The sequence below is a fragment of the Neofelis nebulosa genome, chromosome 12, assembly GCF_028018385.1.
Source record: "Neofelis nebulosa isolate mNeoNeb1 chromosome 12, mNeoNeb1.pri, whole genome shotgun sequence".
Lineage (NCBI taxonomy): Eukaryota > Metazoa > Chordata > Mammalia > Carnivora > Felidae > Neofelis > Neofelis nebulosa.
Genome location: NC_080793.1, coordinates 1,483,181 through 1,495,639, shown reverse-complemented (window position 1 = coordinate 1,495,639; position 12,459 = coordinate 1,483,181). Strand labels below are relative to the sequence as shown.

General features: G+C 57.2%; 1 protein-coding gene across 5 annotated transcripts in view; it reads left to right on the top strand.

Annotated features, from left to right (window-relative positions):
* NACC2 (NACC family member 2) overlaps positions 1 to 12,459 on the top strand; it is a 69,242-nt gene that overhangs the window by 41,878 nt on the left and 14,905 nt on the right. The gene's annotated exons all lie outside the window — the stretch shown is intronic.

The following is a 12,459-nucleotide window of genomic DNA, read 5'->3' as shown; positions in this document are numbered from 1 at the left end:
TAGCTCTCAGGCAAGATGCCAGGGGCACAGGCCTGGCCCAGGGCAGTGTGCCTACAGGGGTCTCCCGTGCCTTGGGTGACAGGAGGGAGTCCGGCGGCCATCAGAGCCCCTTGCCCCCATCTCCCTGGGGGCTGTTGGCAGGAGAATGGGGTGCTGGGAAGCTGGGAAACAGAAAGGGACGGTGGGCCGAGGTGGGCCGGGCATGGGTCCAGCCCTGCCTCCAGTCGGCCCGGGGCGCTGCAGTCTGGGTTTTCTCCTCAGTGAGACCATAAGTGGGGCAGGGCGGGGGGGGGGGGGGGGGGGTGTGATTTCTTGGTTAAAATCTAGGTTATTGGCAGTGACGTCGCTGGCATCACCGGCCGCTGGGAAGACGGTTATGGGGGAGGGGGCGGTGGGGGCAAGCAGGCAGAGATGGGGGCCTGTCCCCCAAGGCTGGCTGCCCCTTGGGTGCTGGCTGCCTGTACCCCGGGCTCCCTCTTCGCCCTGGCTTGGCCTGGTTGGGGGACATCCTCACAGCCCCTCGGGCGGCCGGACAGCCTGCTGCCCCCGGTCCGGGGTCCGGATGGGGGCGGGGCGGGGCCGTCGAGAGCTGGTGGGATCGGGGATGTTCCAGAGTGCATGCCTGCCACATACGGACGCTTGGGAGTCCGTTCTTCCCGGCCTCAGTTTCCCCACCTGTCAAGGGAGAGGTTGGCCTGAGTGACCCTCAAGGGTCTTTTGACCAGCAGCCTCTGTGTAGGGAAGTGGGGGACACCACACAGACACCCCATGTCTATCCCCCACCTTGACAAGAACCGTCAGCAGCTCCCGTCCTGGACATCCAGGGATTCGGTGCGGCAGAGGCAGAGAGTTGACTCTGACCGTGCCCCAGCAGCCCCGCCGTCCCACGCGTCTCCCACCTGCCTTCCGAGTCCCGCGTTCTCGTCCGCGGGGCGGGCACACCACAGCTGACTTCCTAGTCCCCGAGGACACTGGGTTGGTCTTCTGATCTGTTGCTCTTAGGACTGACTGATGCGCCAGGAGGGTCCTGAGGCGGGTGGGACCCGCCTGGCCGTGGGGCCCTCTCCCCACGTCAGGGCCCGCTGGGTCCCTCCTGCTGGCTGGGGGAGGGTCTCCTCCGGGGCTCAGGAAACCCCTGCTCCAGCTCGAAGGCCGCTGGGGTCTGCACGCCTGCTTGCCATGCTGGGAGCGAGGGGCTGCCCCCGTCAGGGCGGCGGGGTCGGGGGGGTAGGTGCTGGTTCCAGGGTGCGCAGGGCACCGAGGGCACCCCAGTGCAGTAAGGGGTCTGCTCTCACGGCCTCTACTTGGCCACACTCCTTGGGCACGTCTGTACCCACGGGCAGACGGGGAGATGGACGGGCAGCAAACAGGACCTCGAACAACTATTTAATCTTGGCTGGGGTCCCCGTGAGGCAGGACGGGCTGCCCCCTGGCCCCAGGGAGCGAGGCTCGGTGGTGGGGAGAGTGAGCTGCCCAGGGGGGTGGGGAGGGCTCCCTCTCCCATCGCTGCCATCTCTGCGGGAGGAGCGTGGGTGGCCGGGAGGAGCCACCTTCGGGGCCGTTGCCCCAGGACCGGGCTTCCCGTGGCGCCTTCCGCCGCGGGCCCAGCCCCTCCTCTGCGCGGGCAGATGTTTGATCGTTGTTGGCAGACGCCGTTCCCTGCGGATGAGACAAAGGCACTCCTCGGCACTTACGCTCTAGCCAGGCATGTCCACGTTAGGGGCCCCGCGGGGCGCTGTGCCGGGATGGGACAGGTGGCCGTGGGCTGGTGGCCCTGCCTGGGCTCGCCCTCTCTTCCCCTCTGCGGGCTGGCTGGCTCCTCCGGGTCTGCCCTCTGTCCCGGCCCCCGTACACGGGACAGACACTGGCGGTGCTTGGGATCGGGTCCTGTCTCCCCTGCCTCGAGCAGAAGCTGCAGACGACTCCTGTGAGCCCTGAAAGCATGCAGAGCGTGTGCGCCCGGCCCCGGACCAGGCCCTGGTCAGTGCCACCATGGCCTGTGGTACCCTTGTGTCCTGCTCACTCCAGAACCAGCACCGACCCCCTGCCCCCGACCCTACCTCCCTGACTAGGGCAGCCCCTCGCTCCCAGCATGGCAGCAGACAGGCAGACCCCTAGCCTGTTGGGGGGGCTGCTCCCGCCTGCAGCCCAGCTGCCCCTTGGGGGTCCCGCGGGGAACGGGGAAGGCTAGGTTTGTCGTGCGAATCCCAATCCTAAGCAGCCCTCACTGCCTCCTGACCTGGGCCCAGGGTGTCTATGCTGTTGGATCCCCGCCCAGCTGCTGGGAGGGCCCCGGGAGCAGTGGGTGCGTTTTGTCCCTGGCCTGGTCGGAGCGGGGGGGGGGGGGTCCCTCCCTTTGGAGGCAGCAGTCAGGGCACGCGAGGGAGGCGCGGGCCCCAGCGTGCCTGTCCCACACGTGCCCAGGGAGCTGGCCCCGGGCTGTTCCGAGGTTCCGGGGGTGGCCTCCCCGCCTCCCTGGCCCTCAGCTTCTCCTGTCTCAGGTACAGGGACAGGGCACTTCTGTGCAGTGTCACGTGTGGCCCCCAAGCCCCGGGAGACCCCGAGGTGCCCTCTTACGTCCGAGTGACTGAGGTATGACGTCCGTGCCTCCCCAAAAGGGGCGTGAGATACACCCGCTTGAGTCTTGGGCTGTGGCACCAGAGACGGAGGACACTGCCGTCACCCGCCCGCCCCAGGCAGCCCTGGATCTGCTCTCTGTCACTCGGGATGCGTTTGCTGGTCCTAGAACATCAGGTGGGCACGGTCGCGCGCTGCGTCCTTGCGTCTGCGTCTCTCCGCAGCATTCGGGTGAGACTCGTCTGTGCTCCCGGGTCAGGCCCACCTTTCCCTCCCCTTGTTGGGTGGTTATTCCAAGTGTTTGCACCCAGTGAAATGTACCGATTCCAGGTGTACAGGCGATGACTCTGGGGGCTGTAATCAGTCGAGTACCAGGGTCACGGTCAAGATCAGATCAGTCTGCCTCCCCTCAAACGTCTCCGGGTCCTCCCGCCCCAGCCCTGGCCCCCTGCGGCCTCCCCACCGGCTTCCTGTCCTTGTCGATTTGCCTTTTGCAGAACCTTTTAAGTGGCATCGTTCAGAACGGAGTCCTTTCTTCTCACTCACCGTATTTCGTGGCCTGTCCACGTGGTGCCAGGTGTCGGTCCTCCTAGTCCTAGGCCGTGGACGCGGCCACCAGTGGCCACCGCACGGGTGGCTTCGGGGGACAGGAGCTGTTGTCGTCTTGCTGCTGTGAACGTCCTCGTGCAGGTGGCACTGCTGGGTCACGGGAGAGGCACGTGTCCACGCTGCCACACGGTCACTGGTCTCCTGAGACTTGTTTTCTGTCCTGAGCGGCGACGCGGGTTTTTGCCTGGATGGGACACGTGTGGTGCTGCATCGGTTAACTTTTTTTTAATTTTTTTTATTTTTTAATTTTTTTTTAACGTTTATTCATTTTTGAGACAGAGAGAGACAGGGTATGAACGGGGGAAGGTCAGAGAGAGAGGGAGACACAGAATCTGAAACAGGCTCCAGGCTCCGAGCGGTCGGCACGGAGCCCGACACGGGGCTCGAACTCACGGACCGCGAGGTCGTGACCTGACTGAAGTCGGCCGCTTAACCGACTGAGCCACCCAGGCGCCCCACATCGGTTAACTTTCTAACGCGGAGCCACCCTCGCAGCCCCGGGATGGAACCCACGTGGCGTGGCGTTTGTGCCGCGCTCGGTTCAGTTTGCTGACGTCTTCTCGGGGGTTTCTGCGCCCGTGTGCGTGGCGGGCAGTCACCTGTAGTGCTCTTAGGATAGTCTCGGGGATCAGGAGAACGCGAACCTTCTCCTCCCTTCTGTAGTTTTTGAGAGTTTGTGTGAGTTTGATGTGACTTCTTTCTTGTGCGTTTGATAGACCACATCCACCCGTGAAGCCTCTTGGCTCTGCGGGTTTTTATTGTTGTTAATTGTGGGAGTTTTTAATGATAAATTCTGTTCCTTCAGGTACGGAACGAATCGATTTCCCTTTCCTCGTGCTCTAGCCGTGGCGGTTTGTGCGTTTCCTGGAGCTCATGCGCTTGTGAAGGCTGGTCTGACGCGATCCCTGTGGCCACGCCGGCTCCCGTGTCTGGTGCGCGCGGGGCGGGGGAGGGGGTGCATGCTGGCACACAGCGCGGGGTCGACGTTGCGGGTTCATCCGGTCCAACTTGAGTCTCTTGACACTGGGAATGAGATTTGACGGAGGTGGGTTCACACATGCCGTCTTGCCATCCGTTTCCATTGGCCCCGCTTCCCGGTTTCCTCTCTGCCGGCACTTTTTGGGTCGAGTTTCTCCCAGTATGGCTTTTTTAGCCCCGCTGTTGACCTCTGTCTTGAGCCGCCCAGCCCCCGGCGTCTTCACCCCGTCCCTGGGGCCTTTGTCCCTGACGCCGCCCCCTGTGGCCCCCTGTGCAGTCGCGGTCACGGGTTTCCCTTCTTGACGTGCGACCAGCCTTCCCACACGTCGTCCTCTTTACCTGAAACAGCCAGCCGGCTTTTCTCCACTTTCGGTCCGTTCTATTCATTTAATTAATTTAATAAATTAATTACTTTTTATTTAAAAAATTCTGTAAGTTTTTTAACATTTATGACATTTTTTAGCGTTATTTTTGAGAGCGTGAGTCGGGGAGGGAGAGAGAGAATCCCACGCAGGCTCTGAGCTCTCAGCACGGAGCCCGACGCGGGACCCGAACCCACGCACTGTGAGATCGTGACCTGAGCCGAGGTCCGACGCTTCGCCGACTGAGCCCCCCCCCCCGGGAGCCCCCGTTTTCAGTTCTTTGAAGTCCCGAGTAACGTACCGGCTTCGGCCTGCGGCTCTCCAGTTCACACCAGTGCCGGCAGCCCTGTCCTCGTCTCTGCCAGCGGGTGCCAGGCCGGCCCCCTCTCCGCGGCTGCCCCTGCTCTTGCCCCGCCGCCCCGCCTTCTCCTGTGGGTGGGCCGCCAGCTGCTCCGCGTTCCCGCCAATGCTTGGTCTTGTCTGATGTTGAAAGCTGTGCCTGGTGGCCGCAGCGGTGTCTCCGTGACATCTGATGATGTCGGACAGCTTTCACGTGGGTCCGCCGGGTCCGCCGTCCCTTTGAATCCGTGCCCTTCTTACTGGGCTGTCTGATTAGCGAGGGTGTGAGGCACCGTTGAGAATCGGGCGTTCTTTGCATGCTGCGGGCGGAGGCCTCCGTCGGGCGTGTGATTCGAGAACGTTTCCCCCCCGCCGCAGTCTGTCCGTTCCCTTGACAGAGCCTTTCATAAACGGACACTTTGGGATATTGATGAAGCTAAGTGATTAATTACACTGACCCTGAACGGTCCACTCAAATGTGGATTTTCTGCATTGCGGTGCCGTAAGCGTGTTTTCCCGTCCTTTTGACTCCTTTGGTATTGTTTTCTTTCCCCCCAGCTCACCTTGTGGTAGGAACACGGTATATGGTGCATAGAACGTACCGACCGTGTGTTAATCGACTGCGTGTGACCCGTAAGGCTTCCGGTCAACAGTGTGCTAGTTACGTGTGGGGGAGTCCAAGCCACGTGCGGGTTTTCGACGGCTAGGGCGGCAGTCGGTGCCTCTGATAACCGCCTTGTACGAGGTCAGCAGTATTTCCCTACAGACCGCGCTCTCGTGGTGATTAAGTCTTTACCTGACCAGCACACAGACATTTCCCCTACATTTTCTTCCAGTTGTTTTACGGCGTTGGGTCTCACATTCGGCGTGTGGCCCGTCCTGGGTCAAGTTCTGCGTGAGGCGTGAGGCGCGGGGCAGGCTCCTTTGTCTCTCACGTGATGTCCAGTTTTCTTTCTTTTTTTTTTTTTTTTTTTTTTTTTTAATATATGAAATTTACTGTCAAATTGGTTTCCATACAACACCCAGTGCTCATCCCAAAAGGTGCCCTCCTCAATACCCATCACCCACCCTGCCCTCCCTCCCACCCCCCATCAACCCTCAGTTTGTTCTCAGTTTTTAACAGTCTCTTATGCTTTGGCTCTCTCCCACTCTAACCTCTTTTTTTTTTTTTTTTCCCTTCCCCTCCCCCATGGGTTTCTGTTACGTTTCTCAGGATCCACATAAGAGTGAAACCATAAGGTATCTGTCTTTCTCTGTATGGCTTATTTCACTTAGCATCACACTCTCCAGTTCCATCCACGTTGCTACAAAAGGCCATATTTCATTCTTTCTCATTGCCACGTAGTATTCCATTGTGTATATAAACCACAATTTCTTTATCCATTCATCAGTTGATGGACATTTAGGCTCTTTCCATAATTTGGCGATTGTTGAGAGTGCTGCTATAAACATTGGGGTACAAGTGCCCCTATGCATCAGTACTCCTAGTCCAGTTTTCTTTCAAAGAAATGTCACTTACGAAAAAACCCGGTGATAGTTACCGCACATACTCATTTTGCGAGACTTGAGCTTCTCACGGTCCTAGTGAGGGACCCGCAGCGGATTCTGAAAACTCGCAAAGACGTCTTTATAGCGTTTGACAGTCTGCGGTGGTGATGTGTGATTTACGTGCCGTGAGGTCAGTCCCTTGTCGTTGTGCGGGGGTGTCCGTGGCCGCGAGCGTGCGTGCCCTGGAATTCTGGGCGGACGCTTGTGTTCCGCCTTCTCTTGTTTTCTTCGTGGGGACTGTCGTCCTTCTGTGTCCCTTGTGCATGCTGTGTCTCTGCAGGCCGCCTTTGTCCCTGACCGTCCTCCACCTGGTTTCGACGTGCCCCTGTGTGGTGTCCTCTGTGTTCATTCCGCTGACGTCCGTGGAGCCTTTCAGGCACGTGCATTTATACCATGGTTTCTTCAGGTGTCTTTGTGCCCCTCTGTCCGGAACCCCGGTCACGTGGCCTTTTGCCCCTGTGATCTCCGAGGCTCCGTTTGTTCTCTGAATAGTTCCTATTGCTGTTTCTTTTTTTTTTTTAAATATTTTTCCAACGTTTTTTATTTATTTTTGGGACAGAGAGAGACAGAGCATGAACGGGGGAGGGGCAGAGAGAGAGAGGGAGACACAGAATCGGAAACAGGCTCCGGGCTCCGAGCCATCGGCCCAGAGCCCGACGCGGGGCTCGAACCCACGGACCGCGAGATCGTGACCTGGCTGAAGTCGGACGCTCAACCGACGGCGCCACCCAGGCGCCCCGCTGTTGCTGTTTCTAATGCTTGCTGATCTTCTCTGCGGTTCCGTTTGGCTCTTATTTTTGGCTCCCTGTTTCTCTCCTCATTGGGTTCCTCTTTTTTTGTTTTTTTAAAGTTTATGTATTTATTCTGAGAGAGAGAGAGAGAGAGAGAGAGAGAGAGAGAGAGAGAGAACAAGCCGGAGTGGGGCAGAGGGAGAAGGAGAGACAATCCCCAGCAGGCTCTGCACTGTGACCACAGAGCCTGATGCGGGGCTCGATCCCACAACCCTGGATCATGACCTGGGGTGAAATCAAGACTCAGACATTCAACCCACTGAGCCACCCAGGCGCCGCTGGCCTCCTCTTTTGCACAGCTTTAAAAGTTGTGGTCGCGGCGCCTGGGGGGCTCGGTCGGTGGAGCGTCCGACTTCGTCCCAGGTCATGATCCCGCACTTCATGGGTTCGAGCCCCACGTCGGGCTCTGTGCTGACGGCTCGGAGCCTGGAGCTGCTTCGGATTGTGTGTGTGTGTGTCTCTCTCTCTCTCTCTGCCCTTCCCCTGCTCTGTCTCCCAAAAATAAGTAAACATTAAAAAAAAATTTATTTTTAAGTTGTGGTCACGTTATGTGGCTAGTTTAAAGCCTCTGCCACTGGTGCCGTCCTGTGTCGTTTCCTGGGGTGTCTCTGCTGACCGGTTTTCTCCTCCTTAGGGGTCATCTTCTTGTGGTCTGTCCGTTGTTTGTGGATACGGGACATCGTCAGTGTTACCTTGTGGAACACTTGCAATTTGTCACCCCGGGTCTCTCGCGGTAGCTGGTTACGTGTCACCCCGTAACAGCGGGCGTGGCAGCCTGCGCCCCGGAGCCTCCCTGCTCTTGTGGGCTCCCAGCTGCCCTTTGTGTCCTCTGTTGGGCTTGATGTCATGAGGTCCGTTCACGATTTAGCGATGGCAGTTTTTGGGTTTTGTTTAAAGACCTCTTTCTCCACGTCTGGATGGCTGTGATGTTCTTCTAGGTGTCACTTAAACAATTCTGATTTGGAATCATTTTATTTTACTTATTTTTTTTTAACATTTATTTTATTTTTGAGAAGGAGGCAGCGCGCGAGCAGGGGAGGGGCAGGGAGAGAGGGAGACATAGACTCCGAAGCAGGCTCCAGGCTCCGGGCCGTCAGCACCGAGCCCGACGTGGGGCTTGAACTCACAGGCCGTGAGATTGTGACCTAAGCCGAAGTCGGGCGCTCAACTGACTGAGCCCCCCAGGCGCCCCATGATTTGAAATCATTTTAAATTTACAAAAACGTTTCAAGATCAATGCCCTTTGCTCAGACTCGCTCACGGGTAAGAATGTGCCACGTCTGTTTCTCTTCCTGCGGAGAGGCTGTGGGGTCTTTGGACCGTTGGGGGGCGAGCTGCAGACGTTGTGTCCTTTTGCCCCCAGGGTACTGATCGTTTGCTGCAAGTGGGGACAGTCTCTTCCATAGACACAGTCCCGTGCTCCACGCACAGGAGGCCGGGCGGTGACGCCGTGCTGCTCGCCGGCCTGTGCCCGAGTCCCTCCACGTGTCCCCATGCCATCCTCCAGAGCAGCGCGGTTTTCCCCCAACCTGTGCCCGGTTCGGATGCGCACAGTGTGTATCGTGGCGGTCTCTGCCCTCCCCTCCTCGGCCTTTGCCCTTCAGGACACTTCTCTTTCCGAAGAGCACAGTTCAGCCGTTTGGCTGAATGTCCCTCTGTTTGGGCTCAGGTTGTGCGTTTCGGCCGCATCTCGGGGGAAACGGTGCCTGGTCCCTCCCGGCGCGTCCTCTCGGGAGGCACCTGAAACCCGTGCGGCTTCACGGTGGTGATCGGTGACCCCGGCCGGGTGGGTTCGCCCTCGGTGTCTGTTGATGATCCTGCCTGGGCTGGTTACTAACTCCTTCCGCCCTACCCTTGCTAGTTGGCCCTCTGTGCTCGGGAAGGGCTTCTCGACATATCCCACTCCACTCCTGCGGTGGTCCCTCACTTACTGTGTCTCCCGTGTGAGTGGAGACGGGTTTTTGGAGCATTTGTCATCTCGTTTGGCAAAAACCCAGCCGTCTCTCCCTTCAGCGGGGAGTGGCGTGGAGAATTCACCATCCAGGTGCGAGGTCTGCGTGTGGCCACAGGGACGTCCTTGTTTTCAAGCCCCCCTGTCCGTCAGAGCTGGGATTCATAGATTTTAAAAACCGCAAGTTCGGGCTGGTGTCTCCGAATCCAGCCCGACCCCAGGGTTGTCCTAGCCTCCCCTCTTCCTGATGTCCGTTCTCCGAACAGACAAGATCCAACGCTCCTGTTTCTGCGTGAAAGGCGTTTACGTCTGTAGTGTGAGTGGAATCGATGTTTCAACGTGCTGTGATCTGGGGTCCATGGTTTACTTTTTTCCCACCCAACTTCCAAGTGGGTCTGCCACTTTTCATTGAGAGACCACCTCTGTGGGCACCGCCCTGCTGACCCCGTGTGCATGCGGCATGTGGGCCCCATGCCTAGCCCTGCCCTGTCCCCTCTGTCACTGCTGGTCCCTGTGCCAGGGCACACCGCCCGCATTCCTGCATGAGGTCGGCCTCTGGTTTTGTTCCTTACAGCCGTCCTGCCTTTTTTCTGCATTTTTACGTGTTTTGTCAAATGCCACACAAAAGTACCTGCGGGGTTTGGTTGGGATTTCGTTGACTCTGCAGATCAGGCTTGTGCTGAGATCCCTCCAACGTTGGGTGTTTCCTCCATTTACTTACATCTTTTTTGGGTTTTCTTGGGACTGTTTTGTAATTCTCTGCATGTCTGTTGTTAGATTAATTCCTGGAAATTCATTTTTTGTTTGAATCTACGTGGTATTTTTTTTTTCATTGTTTGTGGCTTGTATGTAGAAACAAATTGGATTTATTATTTAAAAGCAAATCTGGGGGCCCCTGGGTGGCTCAGTTGGTCAGAGGTCTGACTCTGGCTCGGGTCACGATCTCACGGTCCGTGGGTTCGAGTCCCGTGTCGGGCCCTGTGCTGACAGCCCGGAGCCTGGAACCTGCTTCGGATCTTGTGTCTCCCTCCCTCTCTGTTCCTCCCCCGCTCACACTCTGTCTCTCTCTCAAAAATAAGTAAACATTGAGAGGCGCCTGGGTGGCTCAGTCGGTTAAGCGCCCGACTTCAGCTCAGGTCATGACCTCACAGTGTGTGAGTTCGAGCCCCGCGTCGGGCTCCGTGCTGACAGCTCGGACCCTGGAGCCTGCTTCGGATTCTGTGTCTCCCTCTTTCTCTCCGCCCCTCCCCTGCTCATGCTCTGTCTCTCTCCGTCTCAAAAATAAATAAAAATATTTTTAAAAAAATTAAGAAAAATAAGTAAACATTGAAAAGTAAATAAAAACTAATAAAAACAAAAAAATTTTTTAAAGTATTAAAAAAAAACCCTGGCCACCGCCCAGTCATTTATTCCAATAGTTTCCCTGCAGACTCTCAGATTTTCTCTGTGTCCCATCCTGTCACCTGCTGGCAATGGTGGCTTTATTTCTGTTCCTGGCCGTTTTGCTTCCTTTTTGCCCGACCGTACTGGCCACACCTTCCGGTTCACTCGTCTCATCTCTGAGCTCAGGAAACGCGTTCAATATTCATCTTGAGGTAGGATATTTGCTCTAGGCTTTTGTGATGCGTGTTATGAGGTTAAGGACGTTCTTTTCTTAGGTTAAGAGGTTGGTGTGTTTCTTTTTCATAAATCAGGGTTGAATTTTAACAAAAGCCTTGTCTCTAAATACTGAACCGGGCATCCCGCTTTCCTCTCCTGCCCGTTACTTTTCTGAGTTACGCTGATTGCTTTCTTGAACGTTAAAAGAACAAAACACTTGTGTTTCTGGAATAAGTTCGGCCTAGTTACGATTGAATTTCTGCATTCGGCCTCCTCCTCCTTTTTTTTTTTTTTTTTTTGCCCGGTTTTGGTGACCGTCCTGAGGTGTGAGGCCCTCCGCAGTGTCCATGCCCCGGGAGGGGCCTCAGGCAGTGTGGAAGGGGGCCACCTGCTTCAGTGGGAGCCTGGGCACGTGGCCTGCACGGTCCTGGGCTCCGGCCTCAACGCCAGGAAACCTGCTGGCACAGGCCCCACACGCGGTGTGGGCGCCCCGGTGTAGACACATCCCCACCCCCACGCCCGCCTCGGAGGCGGCGGGGGGGCTCCGAACCAGGGCCTGGGGGCCGCGGAGAGCGCCTTGAGGGTCAGATCCGTTTCACGGGCGGCCACCTGCCGCGGGAGCGAGCCTGGACGTTCCTCGCTTGCGAGCACCGGGCCGCGTGTCTCATTTCCCTTCAGACGGTGCCTCACGCTTCTCTGCGGGGTTTTCCACCTTCTGAAATGAACCGAGAATTCCTTCCCGCCTGTTTTGTACTTTTATGTCTTCTCAGTCGAGGACTCGGTCCGCCTGGAAGCGTGCTCCTGCCTCTCCGGACGGTTGTCGGCCGCATCTGGTTTTCTGACTCATTGGTGTGAACTTGTCCCTAACATCCTCTTAAGGCCCCTCCTGACGTCTGGAGCGGGGCCGTCCCCTCGTGTGTTCCGTGCAGCCCACGACCTAAGGATGCCGTTTATGTCGTTAAAGAAAGATCTCCCGGGCGCCTGGGGGGCTCAGACGGTTAAGCGCCCGACTCTTGGTTTCGGCTCAGGTCACGATCTCACGGTTCTTGGGTTCGAGCCCCGTGTCGGGCTCTGTGCTGACAGCGCGGAGCCTGCCTGGGATTCTCTTCCCACGCTCCCTCTGCCCTCCCCTGCTCTGTCTCTCAAGATAATTAATTAATTAACAGAAACATGTGCAGCTAAAGTCCCGTGCGCCCCAGACGGCCTCAAATACTTCCCGTCGGTCCGTTCACCCTGGAGGTCTACAGGCCCCCGTCCTGCAGGGGCCTGTGCTGTGTTCCGAACACTGTTAGTTTGTGCCTTTTTTTCCTTTCCCTTTTCTTCAGAGAACCAACTTTTGGATTTTCTTCTCTATTTTCCGTCTTCGTATATGTTTTCATCTCACCGTACTACAACTTTCTCTGAGTTTATTCGCTGTTCTTGCCCTGGATGTTTAAGACAGATGCTTAGGGGCGCCTGGGTGGCTCTGTCTGCTGAGCGTCTGACTCCATTTTGGCTCAGGTCATGATCTCAAGGTTTGTGAGTTCGAGCCCCTCGTCGGGCTTTCAGCTCTCAGCACTGAGCCTGCTTCGGACCCTCTGTCCCCCTCATTCTCTGCCCTTCCCCCACTCTAAATAAACTTGAAAAAAAAATAAAAAGGACAGATCTTCAGATGACTGATTTCTCAGCCTTTCACGGTAAGTGCGCGTGGGGCCACGCACTTCCT